The 20,949-nt window shown below is 40.6% G+C and overlaps 1 protein-coding gene across 1 annotated transcript in view; it reads right to left on the bottom strand.

The window, feature by feature from the left end:
* The window catches only part of alk (ALK receptor tyrosine kinase), a 452,952-nt gene that overhangs the window by 291,986 nt on the left and 140,017 nt on the right, over positions 1 to 20,949 (bottom strand). The window lies entirely within an intron of this gene.

Here is a 20,949-nt window from a genome sequence, read left to right as displayed (position 1 = left end):
CTATAAGCCGCTACTTTTTTCCTAGGAATTTAACCATGCTGCTTATATACAGGTGTGACTATTCTGTGCATTTTAGAATTAGAATCAAAACTAAGAAAAACAACTATTAGAAAAAGAATACCCTATATTTTCTTTAGCAGATAGAACACGGATAACAAATTACAAACAGTTCATTATTTTCAAATCCTCGCCCCGTCATCATGGAACCCACATGAAAAAGTTTGTACGATGCAAGTTTTAAGTTGGAGGCCATCGATCTTGCTATCCAGGAAGGAAACCGCGCTGCTGCATGCAAGCTTAGCGTCGATGATTCTATGATGAGACGTTGGAGGCAGTAGCAGGAAGTGAAATGCAGATAAGTACTGGTTATTTTCTCTGGGTTCTCTTCCATTTTAATCAGCCAGGTTGCTGTTCAGGTCTGAACAACACTCAACGCTCAGTAGACAGTTCTGGTCCATACATTTACATTTACAGTTCAAAATCGTTCTGTAAATGCAGTAAATATCTAATTTTTCAACATAAAGGAGACTATTTCATGGGTTTCAGTGAAGATGATCAAACACGGAAAGAGAACAACTTCAATCATACACTGAACGAATGAGAGGTAGTAGTATCATGGAACAAATTGTAGAGCTTCTCCCACTGATATTGTCCATCAAGCCCCGTTTACATTTGGGAGTCTTTTGGACCCAAATGCCCTGAGATTTTAGGTTGAATTCTGAGTCATTTGACTGCCATATAATCTGAGTTCCAAGTGTCCACTGCTTTTTGATGATAGAATGAAGACAAACACTTGTACATTTATCAGTATTGTTGCAGACAGCAAGAACAAAAAGGTGCTCTGCAATACTGAAAGTGTTTGACTGGAGAGCCAATATTAGCACACAATGGAAGGTGGTTTAAATTGAAAGCAGGCAATCATGGACATGGTAGTCCATTCTGTGTCTTTGCACTCGAGAAGCCAAATGGAACAAATGGAGTGGAGAGGAGGTGAAATGATAATCAGAGTGGTTGTCCCTCCCATTCCTATTTAGCTGATATGGACCAGTCCAATAGTGGAGACTATAAAATGAAGTCTGTGACCTGTCTTCACCTTTTTACTCATGCAGTAATTTCATCTTCGTTTTCTAGATAGAAAGCAATTCCCTGTTAAGATCCTCATGTCCATAGATTTCCAACATTTTTCTTCCTCATCTGTGATTCTGACATTTCTAAAATCCCAGCCTCAACACGAGCTTGTTTCACCTAACCAAAGGGCATTGAAGGTTGAGTCATATAATTCCATATTTGTCTTAGAAACAGAAGGAGATGGATATGAATCACTTTAATAGCCCTCGGTGTGCAGGAATCGTTGTTGCTGCAGCCGCTATAATATCTTGTCTTTCTCACAACGCTGAATACCACTGCACTGCTGCCACTTAACAGTGAGTGCTTCCATGCTCCAAGGGGTGGAAATGATGACGTCCCACCACACAGTAATGATAACATTTGGGACTCAGGACATGGGGAAGGTAGTTAAGAGACTGTCAGGTTGGAAGTCACTGTCACACAAAGAGGGTGACATGGCCGACACGTCCGATGCCGGCTTGCAATCCATTCAATGTATGCCAGGTGCCAGCACAAAAGCCAGGGAGGAGCCAAGACAAAACCTGGGTGAAGTGCATGTCAAGGTCTAGGGTGGTGGCTTTTAGGGTAGATATACAAACAGTCTGCACCAGCATTTATTTAAGAATTTAAGAACACATGGCAAACAGCCATTAAATAAGACAAAGTGTGCATCCAGGCAGCCATTTTCCAATGAAATATAGTGTATTGAGTAACCAACACATCTCATGACTAATTTAAGTGATGGTAACAATTACAATAATACAACATTAAAATAGGAACACCAAGTTAGGTTGGTAAATTGTCAACTTACTATGCACTAATGTGGTTGCCAAATTATTGAATTTGCAAGGCTTAAAGAATGAAAAATAAACTGTATAGTCACTTAAGATCCAAATTTAAATGAGTATAGAATTAAGTTCATTTAAAAGATTATACGATAAGGGGAAATGAAACTAATAATTAATGTTTATTTGATAGAGACAATGCAGTCAAATATTAGTTGCAAGCTTGCAGCTGATGTGATGCATATATAGTAGAGTTTATAGTTCATGCCAATTCACAAATCAGTGAGCATTTTGCTGTGACCCCACTTATGTTTTGCCTTTTTAGTGGCACGTGCACATTTTACCATGACTTACAGTTCTCTCAGAAATAAAATGAAAATGTAAGAATTATATTGCACTCAAACTGTTTTAAATTAAATATTTACTATTTACACTTTGAAAAACAAATCCCCACAAAAAGATTATTATTCTTGAAATAAAAGTGCATTTCATACACAACTAAACTCTAAGTACTTTACTTTAAAAACTTTTGGGTCAAAAATAACTAAACTTTGTGCCCTGCGACTGGCTGGCAACCAGTTCGGGGTGTAGTCTGCCTTCGCCCATTGACGGCTGGGATAGGCTCCAGCAACTCCCCGCGACCCTATATAGGATAAGCGGTTTGGAAGATGACATGAATAACTAAACTTCAGTCAGAGACTGACCCACTACTTGGGTCATCCATCCATCCATCCATTTTCTACACCGCTTTTCCTCACAAGGGTCGTGGGGAGTGCTGGAGCCTATCCCAGTCGTCTTCAGGCAGTAAGCGGGGGACACCCCAAATTGGTTGCCAGTCAATCGCAGGGCACACAGAGACAAACAAACAATCGCACTCACAATCACATCTAGGGGCAATTTTAGAGTGTCCAATCGACCTACCGTGCATGTTTTTGGAATGTGGGAGGAAACCGGAGTACCCGGAGAAAACCCACGCAGGCACGGGGAGAGCATGCGAACTCCACACAGGAAGGTCGGGGCGGAGATCGAACCCACGACCTCTGCACTGTGAGGCGGACGTGCCAACCAGTCACCCACTGTTCCGCCACTACTTGGGTCAATTTGACCTAATTTCCTGGGTTGTTTTGCACAAAATGACCCAACTTTTTGGGGTTGGTTTGTGCAAAACAACCCAGAAATTTGGTTTAAAATGACCCAACTAGTGAATTGGTCCCTTAAACTTGATTCAATTGCCAGTTTGAAAGAGTATAAATGGAGACCCCATGAAAGATTGCACATCTAATGTCCCATATCAAAAAAGGTCAAACGTTGGAGCTTGGAGTTTTTCTTTAAAGTGTCTGAAAATTTAGTATGAGTAGTATTATGACACATATGCCGTGTTTTTGTCGAAATACCCTCAGGCTACAGAATTATATTACACTTTACACACCACTCTCTTATCTTGCTGAAATTCACCCTTGGTCTGTGAGCAGCCGAGTCTCATTCAAGTGAGAGGCGGATATATTGCTGAGCTCGTGGCGAGCACATATTTCATAACCATGACGGCCAAGGGAGTGGCTATGGGTTGAATAGGCGAGCGCATCTACTTGCAGAAGTCAAGACCTCAGTGTGGAAAAAGTTATCTGTGTTGTGGTGACATTTGTGTTTTGCTAAGTTGTGTTGTTTCCGAGGTTCTGAAACGCATCGCGCGACTCGCTGGATGGAAGGGGTGTGCGAGTGAGAGAGGAATGAGCGGACGGCAAGAAGCACAAAGAGATCCGTGTGTACTTACGACAGAACTGTTGTTGCACTGTAGTTAGCATCGTCCATGGATCACATGGTGGAATAATAAAAAGGGAGATAATTAAGCTACGTCTGACATTGTGTCTTTGGAAGACGTTACAGTACACTTGAATCAGACACTTATAATTCATTTTCCCAAGCCACGCAGAGCCGCAACATAAGGATGAAAGAGCCGCTCCGGAACCGCGGGTTGCCGACCCCTGGTGTAGCCGATTGCCAAACTCAGACGTGACCCTTACTCCACCCAGCAATTAATTATGTGCCAGTTAACACAAGCTAATACTGTTAGCAAAGACTAATAGGTGTGTCTGCTTATGTTTTGTCTTTGACATATTGTTTGAGACAGTGTACTGAAGTGCGGCAGCAGGAAACATGTTTTTTCCTGAAAGTTATTCTCGATCTTCAGCAGAGAAAGTCAGTGTGGAGGCGGCCATTATGTAAATTGGCCCCAATGTTACATGATAGTTTGCTCAGAAACATGATCAGAAAAAGGCACATAACCAAAGATGAACATAGCATAGGTTAATTTCACACATGATTGGTGGGCAGACACTCCAGAGACCCAACTATTTGAAAAAGCAATTAAAAAATACATTTTCCCTATGTTACTGTCCGACACATTATTTTTGAGACAATAGGTTGAAAAAAAACCTCATTTTAATCACGCTATGTTTGAAAATGCATCTATAACTATTACCATTCACCTCTTAAATGTTGTACACCAATCTAAAAACTGCAAGTCTTGGTTTTACTTTAGCAATATGAAAAAACTCACTGCCGCCTCGTAACAACTCAGCTATAGATAAACTTTTATAGCCTTATTCTTGATTTCAGAACCCTGAAATCGAGGCAAGAGAAAGAAACTCTCCAAATCAGACACTGCTCCTCTTCTTCTACAATAAGGAACCCTTCAGAAAATACAGATAACAAACAGCGGATGTAAAGCAGATTACAGCACTTGGCTGTAAATTGCCATCAAATGACCACATTTTCTTCCAAATGTTTTTGTGTGCCTGATTTATATTCTGAGTCTGTTAAGGAGGAAACAAACACGGCATTTGGATTTCTGCTTGTAGTTATGCTTTTGCTGTTTTGTTTTCCCACCCGCATCAAGAACGACAACACAAAGCCTGTGGAGATACGAGGCTTTAAAAACACCCTAAACTGATATTTGAAATGTAATCTTCTCCAACAAGACCCGCTGCCTCACATGAAAGAGAACATTTACTCCAGCTGTGATGTGTCATTAACACGATGCTTGATTTGCTCTGTCCTGCAGGACAGCACATAACACTGCTGCCTCTGTGAATTTAGATTAAGCTCAGTGTTTATTGAAGCATGCCCAACTGCTTTCCCCCTTGCCCTTTGTATGAGCAACAGGTATTCCTTGGCAGAAAGTGCACAAACGGTTCCACGTTTGGGATTCCAATGCTCCACATCAGCAAGATTGCCTTTTAGTGTCACGCGAGGACAGTCTGCCGGCTCTGCAGCGAAGTCGAAATCCGCAGAGAGGGTTCCAAGGTACAATGTTCCTGCCGCCCTTCTCACCGGCCTCGACAATCTGACTTGCCTAAATAAATTGCTCCAAGCAGATGTTCCTCAATCTGTCTACTGAGCATTGAGTGTTGTGCAATGCTGCCATTAGTTTGATCCAATTGCCTCCACTTGTGTGTTTCAGTTTGGACGCCCATACGGGCCGCCATATGAGCAGAACCTATCTGCAGTGTGTCGCCCAGATGCCAATTCACCATATTAGCAATGAAGGGCCGGGCCATAATACACAAAACAATACATTCTGCTGCTGCAAACTTTTTACACTTTTTACACTTACGCCATGTTACCAATCGGGGCTGACGGATTCATCTACTAGTTGTCTTTTCTATTCCACATTGTTTAAAGCTTGAAGTCAACGAATCACGCGTTTTTGGCATCTTGTCTTCCGGTTGGCCAATTTAGAGAGGACTTATGACTCACCCATCTGCTGCTGTCAGCAGACTATAACACTCTGTGGAGCAACAAAGCATCTGCATACATCTGCGTTGTCCTCAGAGTACGAAAATAAGCCGGTAGTGAATGAGAGTAGCGGTACTGGTGGAGGCACCACCATTCATTGTATCACCATTTAGTTCAATATTACATTGCATGCATTCTTGCATTTACATTGCTCAACTATGAAAAAGATAACATTTTTACCATTTTACCGCAGTATGACTCAATGTGGAACTATACTTTAAAGGTGGAGCAAGAAAAGATGCAGCCCTCTACTTTGTCAAGGAGTGCACCCTTTGCACTGGTCAACAGTCAAATACAGAAAACACAGAGAGAGGCAACCAGTCACATTGACATTCACAACGGGATCCTTCATGTCATTCGATGAGGGAGGATGCCCAGCTACTTGAAACCAAAACTCATGAGTAACCATGGTGTGTGCTTACCATGTTCACGACTGTGTTGGATTAAACGCGGAGGGAATTTATTTAAAATTGTAAACTCAATGCAATAAAGACAATTGTTTGTTCTTTTTCTAAATTCATACTGCATTCATCAAGGCAGAGAATGTTGTGAAGCAGCAGCATTAACCACATTCAATATACAGTCATAGGGTGAATGCATTTTTTTAAATCCAGGGAATTACAATTGGGAGATAATCATCATATTTTACGTTATGTGAATACACAGAACTGTAAATGTCAAGTCCCTCTTCTTCATTGAAACCATTGGAGCGTGACATTGATTCACGCTGGTATAATGCCCATGCAATTTATCTGGAAATGCAGCAAGTATCATACCCCCAATGAGTTTTCCATCCCAAACTGAACTGTGGCATACAAAATAGCTTTGAGGAAACGCATTGTTTGCTGTAATTCTGAGTCTAGTGGGGTGCATTTGCTGAGGCATTTAAAGAATATTCAAGATGGCCTTGACAAATGACATTCCATTAGCCACTTCGAGACTCAACAATATCCACTTGAACACTTCTGCCTTCATGTTTTCCTGATATGCTGAATTGTATTTCTATGTATTTTCTCTCACCTCATCCCCAAGTTATCTTTTCCCCCCATTTGTGTCAATCCCCTCTTGTTTGTCTCCTCACAGAATCACATCTCTTCCGTTACTACATTGATTTTGTCCACGTTCCCTATGTCCATTACACTCCTCTTCCCATTCCCTTGACTTGACGTTCTATATCCTCAACTCAACCTTCTCCTATATTTAGCTGTTCACAGTATGGGAGTCACATTTATTGGAGAATGTTCAACAATAATGGTTTGAACTGTGATGACCTCTTTTGGTGTGAACAGGGTGTTACTAGAAACTGTTTTTAATTATTCAATTGTGTTGGAATGAAAGGGAGTGGACAGAGCAGAAACACTTCTAAACTGGGGTAATGGGATCTCTAATGAAACACTAAATATTTTAAGTAAGGGACTGTTTTAGAAATACAGTATACTTTTTTTTAATTATTTACCCTTTGCAAGCATTTTACTGACTGCAGGAGGCAAATAAATGCTGACTAAATGCAAGCTGGACTTTTTTTTTTTTTCACAAACCCATGCAAGCTGGTGTAGGCCGCAAATTAAAAAGAGTGTTTTACGCTGTTGTGAGCATGAACATAGCCAACTTGTTCTGACGCCAATTGAAGCGGCTCCTCTGATTCCCTATAAATGTGGCGTAAGAGAGGTGTGTTGATGGCGTAAGAAGACACTAATTTGCTTGAGTCCTGCGGCATGTTGGCAGGCAAGTACATTTATAAGGAACAGCAAGGAGACCTCCACGGGCAGATGATATGAAGTTGGCTAGAGGGATCACAGATCTGTGAAGTTGGCACTTGGAGAGAGACTTCCACCTGGACCATACGTGTGTGTGATCCAAAAAAAATTAAGAGACCACCCTTGTTTCTTCGGTTTTCTGTTCATTTTAAACACCTGACATTTGTTTGGACCAGTATATCGATGACAACAAAAGCAGCTCATACGAGTTGAATTTAAGAGCTGGTCGAGACATTTTCCAACAGTCTCCTTGATAAAAAACGAAATCATTACACACATTCTTACATGGCATTGTACATCCCAAAACGGCGCTATTAGGCATACTTTAGGTATCTTTTCTTTTGTGTCAGTTAGTCAGTTGATACGGCACCAGGCATTACAATGAAGAAATTGAGGAAAACTTGGTGGTCTGTAGCTATATTGCCCAGCATGCTGCAGAGAGCTGAACAAAATTCCCAAACAAGTTTGAGGTTTGCATTGGCACAAATATTGCCGTCTACGAATGTACAGCCCCATTTTTTGTCATCTGAGTTGCAATTTTTTTCGTTTTTCTTTTTTCCAGTGTGCATGCTTATAGGTTTCAATATGTTTCAGCAGTGCATTTAACACGACAATGCACAGAAGATACTATAAAACATTCAGAGTGGTAGCATAGTAGCCGTAGTTGTTTGGAAATGTAATAACATTTCTGTCAATCCTAAGGTCTCTTACATCAGCTGTTTTCTGTTACCATCTGTTTCACATTTAATCAACCATTAAAAAAAGCATTATCTAAATCAAAGAGTACAAGCCTAAAAAAAGGAACGGAGTAGAATATGAATGGAACTAAAAGGTGTGCCCCAAGCTGCAAATGTGATTTTACTGTATTTCATACCATTTCATTTTATTTTTTCCTCTGTCTAGTACTATGTTCATGTAACTTTATAGCCTTCATCACCTTTGATTCTGTGTTAATGAAAATTAAATTAAATGCAGCCCATTAAATTTGTGTGATTGCATGTTCACACAAATAAAACAACACTAACATACCACCAAAACTGTGCTGCTTACCAGAGGTTATTTGTGCATCCAACAAAATAGTTTTGGCTTTGACAGTGTTTTATACAGGCCATGGCTTGTAAGTACTGGCTCTTCCGCAACCCAAACTACCAAGTCTTTGGTGGAGAAACTCAGACTTATGACCCTTCCGTCATTGTCCCTCCGTCCTTATTCATAAAAATAATCATCCTCCGACTACGTCCGTCATCATTCTTTTAAAGCGCTTCCATCCTTACATTCCGTCATTAGGCAACCACCCCCCATTCAAGGTGCCCCCAACCCCCCCAAAAAAACAGCTGCAAAGTTGTTACTCGGCCCGGATGGAGACGAATAGAGGGACGGACAAAAACTTTAGATTTTAGTCCGGCCCACTAATTGGCCCTCATGCGTGTGACGTGCTCGCGAGGCGGCCAAAAATCATCTCAGCCTACTCAGTGAAAGGCTTCTTTTTCGGCTTCTTTCTACTCCCGCATCTGCGCGAGCGACAACTGCTGTTATAGGGATTGTGGTATTGCCCCCCCGCCCCGTCTTGTAATGGTATGCCCCAGTTGCAAGTGGGAGGCGCGGGTTACGTGATGTGACGATAAGGAAATACAAACACGCTTGAGCGCTCGTTGCTGTCTCACATGTTGCGATGACATACAGTTTCCCACACGGAGACGGATGCACCACGCAGCTCGTTGCTGCTGCTGCAAGCCAAACATTACTAAACAAGCTACTCACCCATGTTCCCCCTTAGCCGCCACCTTCAAGATCGTTTTCGCAATAAAATTAAATGCATCGTCTAGTCATCTTTACGGTTGTAGCAGGCACGATATGCATTGTTGACGCTGTCTTTTTGATGCGACGCACCCCGACTTGTTTCAAAACAATTTGTGTCCACGAGGATATTCAGACGCTAATACATCAAGGCGGAGTTCATGCACTTTTTCTGGAGTTCCCTACTTCCAGCAATACGCCATAGCAAACCTGCATTGTATAGTGGTTTGCTGGCATGCTTTTATTTTGAAGGGCGGGAAGGAGGGGAAGTGTGCAAAATAAATAAGTAACTTGACTGTGATTTCTGGCCGTCTGTTGGACCCAAATAATTATACAATACGACAAATCCAACCTCTGGGCTCACAATGCAAGTAAGCACGCACTTGAGTAAGTACTACTGGTGCATTTGAAGCATGTCCACAGCGGGTTCGAATAGTAAATTAGCCAGCTAATGATCTTTAAAAAGCCTCTGCCGATAGCGTCCCTTCCGCAGTGACGTCAAGCACGGACGCTTTTTTTTTTGGGTCGGGGGGCTGAATGGGACGGTCGGGGGCCGACAATGTTTATGAATATGGCCGGAGGGTCGCGGCCGGAAGGGTACCCAGGTACTTTCTTCATATAAATAACGCTAACAAACACTTGCAAATCAGTTCCAACTAGAGGGGCTAACCGGCTAACAATCACAAGGGTGGAGGGTCGCGGCCGGACCGGCATAAAATGGTCAAGTGCCCAGTTCTCATGATTTATAATATGCATTTTTTTAGATTAATTAATATAGGCGAAAGCAACTTTTTAAATGGTTGTCCACTGTAGTGACCACTGTGCTTGAAAATGCCTCTATTTATGGACAATAAACATAATACTCCCGTTATGTAGCATAAACTGTATGTTCTTGTGCATCTCAGAAGTCAAGAGCATTGCTGCTCAGATGAAAAACATATCGTGCTACCCATTTCCATTCTCACTGATTTATTCCTACATTACAATGAAAAACTGCCTCATTAAACAACCATATGCTATACATCAAAACAGAAGCAGGTATAAAATCATTCAAAGCCAATAAGAGTAAATTAATAGGTTTTTTTGCATCCCTATTGTGCAACAGTTTTCATAAATACCTCTATTTCTGTTATGGACAAGAGAAAGAAATAAAAGAGTAAAATGCCATGTGCAAAGCCGATGAAGTATGACCACTGTTGATCCCATATCTGATATTTGATATGCTTAATGACAGACGTTAATGTGTAACATCGCTCCTGTGCCACGTAACGTTGATCGCTGTTCCTGGGTGTGCCTGTCACAGTTAATAACATTCATCAAATAATGATATGGTTTTATAACATTCACCCAGTGGGTTCGCAATGAAAAACTACTGTCATTAAGGCAGTTTTTGCACATGCATGCTTTACTGGAGAGCATATCTAATCATACCTGCTATCAGGGATTTGTCTGAACTCCATCTATCATTCTCTGTGATTATGATTCCTGTAAGCTGTATGAATAATTGAGTTCTCATATAATTTATCTTCATCTACGTCGGAAGCAAAAGACTTATTTTCTATAAAAACGCTCCTACCAAGCTGATTATTATGAAGCTTGTTTATTTGTCAGGGCCCATGTACAGAAAACAAACACGTAAATGCTCAGTGCCAGATTAGAGCTTTTTTTTGGTTTGTTTGTTGCTAATTTCCATCTGCAGTACCTGTGGCCTGTAAGAAATATAATTAATAAAAGAGTAGAAAAGTAAAAAAAAAGATTAGTAGCGACAAACTGTATACATCTAGTATATACTTAAATTATATTATTCACAGCTGTACAGTACCAAAGTGCATTTCCCCATATGGACTATCATGTATTTCATTACTCACTCTCATCTATTAAAGCTGAAAAGTTAGCATTAATAAATATAGCTCAAGGAATTATCAAATAATGACATCGTTTATACTGTATCTTTATGTTCATTGATTTTAACGAGTATGTTGGGACAATCCTTGAAATGTGCTTTGGCTTCATATCATCACACCCCCATTTCCAGTTGTTTTGAAGTTGCATCCTTTCATAATGAAATGACTGTTTTCGGCATTGATGAGAAAGATTTAGGTCGCTTGCACATGGCAGTCTGGGAAGTCAAATTATCTACAGCCGCCTTCTTTGGTGATTACAGGTGCTATACACGCGATTCACACACATACAGCTGTTAACATTGATCATCAACTTATTATAGTATAGGCGATTACCACTTGGTCCAGCTGGAAAAAATGGTGAATAAACGGAAAGCGTAATGGTACCCCCAGCTGTAGGCGGAAGACGATAAACGAACTGCAATTTTTTTTGTAAAATGCCCAGCTCTGCGCTTTTGTCCATTTGGCACTGCCATAATCAACATAAACTGAACGTTTTTAAGTGTTGCTTTTATGTTGTCCAGATACTGGTAATGGTAGGTGCTATGTTTTGGTGATACTCTCTGTGACTTTCCACTCATACAGAGCTTATGTGCATTATAAGACATAGTAATGTGGTGATGAAGCCTCATGTTTGTAAAGTTTTTGTCAACTTTGGTGCAGTCAACTTCACCGCTGCAATTGGCTTGTTGTGCTGATAACGCACCTCTCGGTCCTGTGACTTTAACAGCGACAGTGAAAGACAGACGAATGAACGTGATGTCGCATTGCTTATTCAACTGGGCCTTTATTCCTATGGCACTTGTTAAAATGTTCGATCTCTATAAATAGCAGGGACGGGGGTTAATCTCAAGAAGTTAGCTTTTGGCAAACGTTGGAATCGACTGCCAGCTAGCTTGTCCTAGCTAGCTAGCTTGCTAATGAATTCAAAACATAAGCGGCTTGCCATTTAGTATGATTTTATGTGACACATTTGTATTGTGGTCTATATAAAATGATCTCTTATATCACAAATTATTACAAATTCAAAGGTGAAAAAACTTACCGCTCACAAAGTGATGGCTGCAAACATGAGCCCAACTATGGCTTGGCCATGTAGGTTTACATATAGATATTTCTCAGCCACTTCGCTTGCTGTTTTTTAAACATTTGTTCTGTCCCCGGGCCCTGGTGCATAATTATCTTCCAAATACGAAAGAAACATATCTTTCTCTCTTGGAATTTATAATATCCAATGACGCACCAAGAGTGCACCATTTTAAGAGCGCCCAAGATGTGTCTTATGCACTCAAATGTAAAAAGTCGAATGTTATCCACCCAAGATGGCGAGCAAAAAATAAGAACTACAGAGCGGAAATGACGTCATGTGAAAGCAACATATAATTTAGTTTCGCTCAACCATGTTTGCTTGAATGATCAAACATGGATCAAAATGGGTTAATAAATTAGCCATCAAACATGAAGTTATGTGTATTCCAATGTCAAAACATTGATATCATGCTTTGATAACGTTGTGATTGTTGTCTGACCATTTCTTTTACCTTATTACACATCATTACACTCGGAACACAACAGGTGGAGCTCATAGGTTTGTAACACCGTTATATATTTAAAAATATGTACTAGTTCTGACAGACACTTTATGGACAGTTAAGTTCACAGCATTTCTTAAAATCAGCAGTTTTAATAATGGATGGATGAATTTACATGTGTGGAAACTGCTGTTCTGAATGGTACAGAGTGAGTGCACTGTTTCTTCCACAGAACCTAGTATGTGACAAGCATACTGTATCCTCTCACTCTTTACAGGCCATCTTAGAATCATCTCATTCCTCTCACACTCAGCCATGATAAGCCTGAAGGCCTTTCACATGCTTTCTCTGTGCTTCTATGTGTCCTCCAAGTATTTTTGTCACTTGAGATTTTGTCTCAACCTGCTCTGTTTTAACTCAGAAAAACAAGCCTCTGCTCATTCGTCAGTGTTTTCTTATCTGCAACCACGGCACACATTTCCTCTTTCTACGAGACAAGTAAAGCCTTCATTTTCAATGACTTACTCCCTGCATTACACAAACCTCTAAAATGTAGACAACATACCTGTCAACCCTGGGGTGTACCGAATCTTACAAAAGTTGTAATTTGCCCATACATATCTCTATATAATCTTACACATTACACATTTTCGAATGGCTGCTGTCACGTTATCGGAAATCAGCTTTAGCAGACGGAATCAAAGTCACGTAACAATATTGCAAGGCACAAGAATGAGAATCTCACGAGAGCGAACAGACAACAGTTTGCAAATTGCGGTAGCAACGAAGTGCAACTTGACAGGTATGAGACAATATATATGTTAAAAAAAAAAATCATATTTGAGACAGTGAGTGTAGCCTATTCATAGACCACTGCAAAAAGCGCAATGGCCTGGTGCTAGTAATAAACATTTACTGTTTTTAACAAAAACAATGAGAAGCACTAGTAGGGTGTGACCCCTCAGTAAGCCAGGAAAAGACCTGTCATTTGCATTCTAGTGGGTGCTTTTCAGGGTTATTATAGTTTTTAATTTTAATTATTATTTGCTTTTATTTCGTTTCGAGTTTTGTTTTTAAATTTAGTTTTAGTTTTCAGGGTAGCTTTGTTAATAGGACTGAGCCGGGTACTCATTTTAGAGTATCTGTTGTGGATAAATGGGCTGTCACATGTAGAGCGCTTTTCTACCTTTGGTACTCAAAGCGCTTCACACTGTACCTCATTTACTTCCTGATGATAGTGTGTTAATGCAACGTAACAGTGTAAACGGGAAAATTATGTGAAATAATGCTAATGTGTAAAGTAGAAATGGATGGAGCAATGTCTTGTTGACACGTAAGTCACTTCAGGTTCTTCTTCAATTGCTATTTACGGTATATGAGGTCGATCTGCACGTCAAAATAATTTGTTCCAATCAAGTGTGATGCATTAACATGCAAGTCCTAATTGGATCAATATTTTTTGTGTCCATGAAAACAGTGCATCTGATCATAATTTTAATCCGAACTCTGATCGGCCAAAGGTACTTCAACTGACACTGAACCAGGCAATATCACAGCGTGGTGGTAGCACCCACCTTGTCCCCCACTGAGACCAATATTGCATCTGGTGATGGAGGTCTTCCTCCACCAAAAACAACAAGGGCCTCCGCAGTATGGGACTCTTTCACAGTCTGTGAATATATTCCCTCCAAATTTGCAAATGCAAATTAAGCATAGGTCCAGATCCAATACATTACAATACACCAATGCTACATAACCATCTGTTATAACAACAACCAAAATGCAAATCCTCCTATCTGACACAGGTGTCAAAATCCAGGTCGAGAATGCAAACCCTGCCACAGTTTGGCTTTAGCCACAGGTGCTTCCACTCAACCGACAGGTAAACGAGCTTTTGAGTAGAAGAACCTGTGGCGAAAGACAAATTGTGGCAGGGTTTACTTTCTTGACCAGGATTTGACACCTGTGTCAGATAGGAGGGTTTGTATTTTGGCCATCGATCTGCTCATCACATGAGAAAGCTCACTGTATCAGCCACCTCCTCTTCCACCTCTCCTGGAAGCATTGCTTTTCAACACACTGGTGTTTAGCTTCCTCCTATTTACCAATACTCACAGAATTTGCAGCAAAGCAGCCGTTCTCTGCAAACCATCCTCGGAGGATGTTTTGAATTCGGTCCAAAAAAATTACAGAACACATTGGTAAAATGATCTGCACTGATCTTGAGCCTTTCTCAGCGGTGGAGAGGAGATGTTTCAACTCTCTTGTTGTCTATTTAGAGCCCAGTTATAAGCCCCTGTCAAGGCACCATTTTAGTAGACTGTAGTGCCTGAGTTGTATGAGGAGAGAAGAGGGGGGCTGGTCTAGTAACTCAAGGCAGCTGATGGAAGTGTCATTAACCACATACTGCACTTTGGCTATTTTCATCGTTCAAGCAAAGCAAACAACAGACTACATTACTTTGATGACCTAAACAAGTCACGCCTCGCTTATCTAGCTGATGTGCCAGATTTTTTGCTCGGATGGGAGGTCCTGTTGCCCAAGAAGCGTAGGCGTCAGGGAGTGCGAATTGGTCGTTTTGAAATCCTGGTTGACACGCCAGAGTTGATATGGTGTTCAATGAGTGTGATTGCTTGCTCCGCCTTGTTGCTCGTCGCAAGCTCCTTCTCGTTGCTCCTTCTTGGTTTCAGCCCTTGGGTGATCGGGTGGTCGTGCGCCCTTACCAGATCGGAGGGATTGGTGGCGCAAACCCCACGAATCATTGAACATTGAGAGGGCGGGAGACGGCGGGACTGATGTTCAGGCTTCACTGAAATGTGAAATACTGAACACACAATCAGTAAGGAATAAAACTTTTATTTTGGGGGATTTATTAACTTCACGCTCATTGGATTTATTGGTTCTCACTGAGACTTGGATTGACTCTTGTGAGTTGGCTAATTTTTCTGAACTGTTACCTTCAGACTGTGTTTTTATTAGTACGCCCAGGGCCACTGGTTGTGGAGGTCGTGCAGGTGGTATTGCCACAATGCTTAAGAGCAACATGAGCGATAAGCCTCGACCAGCAAGTTCATTTGAACTGAGTTGCTGAACTCAGTCAACATCCTAAAAATAGAAATATTACTTCTTTATTAATTACTTCTTCATCATCTTGAATGAATATTGTCCGGTGCGCTATTCTTGCATTCTTAACCCCATCACAGCAGCATTTATCTCTTCTCTTTTTATTGCATCTGTTCAATCGTACATGAAGCAGGATGATTTCTGGGACACAGAGGAGATGACAAACTCTTTCATTACTGAGTGCGCTGGTATTCTGGACTCAGTCGCTGCGCACAAACCTATGCGGCCAAGAGCCAAACCGGTACCATGGCTCAATGACACGATTCAAAACAAAATGGAGGCCCCCTGAAAACCCTACATGCCTGCCTTAGTGACGTCAGGGTTTGGTTGGCTCAAAACCTCCTGTCTTAATGAGCACAAAACTGAAGTTGTGATCTTTTGCCCCACTGATCACTTATTGGACTTGGGCCCCTTATGTTTGCCCTTCTATCACCAACCTTGACATCACCATGGACAGCGATTTCAAACAAAATAAACAGATCAATTCTGTCGTTCAGATTTTTATCATCATCTTTTATCAAAACTTAAACCATTTTTATCTTTTGCATATTTTGAGCAAGTTGTGCCTGCTTTTATTTCATATCGTCTGGACTACTGTATGTTCTTTACTATAGTATTTCTCAACAAGCACTTTCACACTTCCAGTAAGTCCAGAACTCTGCTGCACGTCTTTAACTGTAACCAAAAAATGTGATCGTATCACACCAATACTTGCTTCTTTGCATTGGCTTCCAGTTATTTTAGAATTGATTTTAAGATTTTATTGTTTGCTTTTAACGCTTTGAATGGACTGGCCCCACTGACCTCTTTAAAACTTAAAGAGGCCCAGGGGTCAGCACCTTCTTGTGGAGGCTAGGATGAACCTTAAAACCCAGGGGGACAGGGCATTTTCAGTGGTCGGCCCCAGACTTCTTAAATGAGTGGAGGTTAGTATTAGAAATGCTCACTGTACTGGGTCCTTTTGAGGAGGTTACATGGCCCCTCTCAAAACACGGTGTCACCATCTCATGCCTCTCACCACTGCATGGCTTGGCTGCATGATCAGGTCACTGCATTTAAGTGAGCTGTGTGCAGCTGCTGAGGAATCTGAGGGTGTCTCTGATCTCGTCATGACTGGCAGTCAGGATGCCACGTAGGGGCAGGACCAGGATGGTGTAGCTGAGTCGGGCAAAATTTAGGAGGAGCTGCAAGTAAACTCGCAGCCAATCTGAACAAAGAACTACAATGGCGATTCAAGTGAGCTGTCTGATGAAAAGGACATGTGTCGGAAACGCTACGCTCAAGATAATATGCTGTGTCGTATATTTAGTATGTGCTCTATATCAGTCAAGATCTCACTCTTTGGAGCATATTGTGAATCATTATATACTGTCCATCTATGGTGCCGTTACAGGCCAGAAAACTCACAGTAGCCAAAATGACAGCATGAGGCTACTGCTGAGAGCTTCCAGAAGCTCCAGTCCAAGTCAAATGTTTGCTAGTGTCGGTATACTTACCTGCTCTGCTGCTCTTCGTAATCTGATGTATTTATTGGATTTATGTGTAGGGCATCTGGGTCACAAAATGTCTGAATCGATGTTCTGGTTAATCCTGTGTGCAGCTCCATCAGTTTTGATTCCAGACAGTGGAACCTCTGGTGAACATGTTTGTATGTTGGACATTGATCACTGTGGATGGCTTGGTATTGTGTTTTGTTATTATGATTATTATTGTTATTTATTTTCTTATTTTATTTTGTCGTATGGATCTCACTAGGTATGAAATAGTTTAAAGTTAAGTAAGTCAAGTAAAACAACTGTACAAAATGAGAGATACTGTATTGTTATGGGCAACAAGCCCTATGTGCCGATTGACTGTTTCACAATGTTTGGAATTGTAGGCATCTTGTATTAAATTGTTTCAAACTGTTTAACCAAGATAGCACTTAGCTGCAACACAAGACCGTCGTGATGTGATGAAGATGATGATGATGATGCCGACTGGAGCAAGCCAGGGGACGTCAGGACAATATTTAAGATTGAGTAATAAGGCAATACTATTTCAATACTATTGTAAAACGTTTGCGTTTTCACGCAAGATGTTTTCAGTTTTTATAAAAACAATTATTGCAAAATAAAGCAAGGTTATTTTAAGAGGAAACAAATACTTCCACTTCCAGGTCGTTTAAATGTATACGCTGGTAGAGCTGTTTATGGTCTAAAGATGTCCCACACAAGGACATACTTTGATTGCAAAGGGATAAGGTACTAAATGTTAACAGTTAGTCAACAAAACAAAATTGCTATCCCGGATTACACACAAAAGACAGACTGGCCGTGTTCCTGCCAGTCACGCCCTGACTCCTGTGTTCATCCACTAGAGGGTAGACTATGCATGTGCAATATGACTTCCGACAAGTACATGGAAAGCTTTGTGCAGTCAGTTAATCAAGGCGGCTCCGTGGTATCGCAGAAGAGAACAGTGGTTTTGCTTTTTAAAAGAACCCAATGCAACACGTTCAGTCGGTACTTGAGACAGTTAGGGACAAATAGAGGGACAGACGAAAACCCACTTCCGTCCTTGCTTAGTCCGTCTTTTTTAAAAGACTTCCCGTCCTCCGTACACCCTTCCACAATATGGCCTTTCGTCCGGGACGGAATGCCCAGCCCTGCTTATCATATTGTATAATATGGGGTGGTACATTAAGAACACTTGAAAACCTCTGGTCCACATCGGAATGAATTGCGATATACAGTACTTGCACTGGGGCCAAGTAGGGCAGTGACCCATCAGATTCATCAGCTGTACGTGCCAGATGGTACCCACATTTGTCATTATTTGCAATCAAAGAAGGATTTTTTTGGCTTTGACAGCGGCCTACTGAGTGTTTCACTGAGAGCCATTTGAGTTTGAAATGGTTATCTACTTCTTTGGCTTTAGAAATTACCACATTTGCTGAACGGAGATATTAAATTGGTTAACTGTCTTCTATGTTAACACTGTCTCTTTGCTTTGGCACAAAGGCATGCGTTCAGTGGACAATAAAATAGAAATGAAGATGAAAGCTAGCAGCATTGGCTCCAGAGAGGACAACAACAGACCATTTGTAAGATGGGTCCAGAAAACAGAAATAACAACAACAACAACAAAAAACTATTGTTCCTAGAAATCTGCAGTAATAATTTTTCTTTTGTTCTTCTTTACTCCTTGGAATACATATATATATATATATATATATATATATATATATATATATATATTTATATATATATATATATATATATATATATATATTATATATATATATATATATATAGGGTCCGCTGATAGTGTAGTGGTACACACGCCTGAGTTGTGTGCGGGCAGCATGGGATCGATTCCCGCTCAGTGACAGTGTCTATGTGTGCCCTGCGACTGGCTGGCGACCAGTTCGGGGTGTAGTCTGCCTTCGCCCATTGACGGCTGGGATAGGCTCCAGCAACTCCCCGCGACCCTATATAGGATAAGCGGTTTGGAAGATGACATATATATATATATATATATATATATATATATATATATATATTTCCACAACAAATACGGTAATAAATGAGTTAAGAATTTTAACATTTCAGAATGGATAATTGGATGTGATTATCCAAATTTGGCTTTTCAAGTTTTCACATTAGTATATCCTTATTTCACTTATTGAATTATGTAACGCATGCTCAGGTCCTGCAGCCACAAATGTTTCTTATATGTGGTTGACATCTACAAATGAAGCAGAAAATCAAAGCATTTCATAGAGCGATGACAAGCATTGTTAAGAAAATGATGACAGAAAAGACTACTGACGGACTGGGCTGGTCTGAAATAATAACGGACTGATTTATAACGGTCTGGCCGCTGGCGAATGACGAATGACAGACCGGCGAAATTTACTGACACGCCCACCCCTGCTTGTATGTCTACAGGGTGAGCCAAAAAAAACAGTGCCTAACTTTCAATAGACATAATTTCTTTTTTTTTTTATGGAAACAAAAGCAACTTGAGGTATAACTATCTTATTTTGTTTAGAACATCACGTTAAAAATTAAACTCATTGGCCTTTTATTCTTTAAAATTCCATTCTCAAATTTCCAAATCCAAATCATCTTTCCTGTTTTTTATTGGGTCACCCTGTATATGTGCTGTGACCATCTGGTGACAAGTCCATGGTGTATACTGCCTTTCCCCTGAACGAAGCTCGGATAGGCTCAAGTACAACCATGGCCATAATGAGGATAAGTAGTATCGAAAATAGAATGGATGGATATATACAATATCCCTTCTGATAATTTTGCACAATGAAAAAAATGCACAGAAAATACTTTTCCTCTTATCTTGGATCATGCAGATACTGAGGATAAAAATAATTCACTGGAATCCATCACAGGGGTGAGCATTACATTTTTGAAAGGGACCATGTGAGGAAGTGTTTTTTTTTTTTACATGTTGTCATCCACAGAGGCTGCAAAAAGTATTGAGTACATTTTGACAAAGCACGGAGTATAAAATGCAAGTATATGTTTTCAAATGTAGCGAGTAGAGTAATGTCATCACAAAATTAAACAATCAAGTAAAGTACATATAGTATGCTTGAAAATTCTACATAGGTACAAAGTATTTTTTACTTTCTTACTTTCCGCAATAACGTGTGATGTGCAATAATAAACTGAACTGTTATCTAAAATCCAATAGCAGTACATCAAGTCCTGAATATTAACAACTCAAACACTGGAAAGCAAATAAATTACATCTTTTTAAGCACAGACCACAATGTGCTACTATATACGGCAGTCATCATCACACAGTCATCATCACACCCATCCTGACTGCTCAAGATTTTTGTGTGCTCTACGAATAGTACCGGTAGATGGTTATGCCTGTTCCTGCCTCCTGATTCAGCATGCAGCTAGCTGTTGGCAAGTCAACCCCCACCCCCCCCAACCCCCTGCCCCCTACACCATCCACAAGGACCCAAACACACATATGTCAAATTAAACAAATACAAAGGTATCATATGATTGGCAACCAGTGCTTGTCTCTATGCACAGTTTAAATGCTACGGCTTTTAAATCACATTCATTCTTCAATAGCGCAATTTGCTTTCCCACTTTGATTTTGTAAATAAAAGCTCAGCAACTTGATGATA

This window comes from Filicampus tigris, chromosome 13 (genome assembly GCF_054856515.1).
Source record: "Filicampus tigris isolate MCC_2025a chromosome 13, RoL_Ftig_1.0, whole genome shotgun sequence".
In the NCBI taxonomy this organism is placed as follows: Eukaryota; Metazoa; Chordata; class Actinopteri; order Syngnathiformes; family Syngnathidae; genus Filicampus; species Filicampus tigris.
The sequence above is the reverse complement of the archived record's forward strand: the minus strand, read 5'-3'. Positions and strand labels throughout refer to the sequence as shown.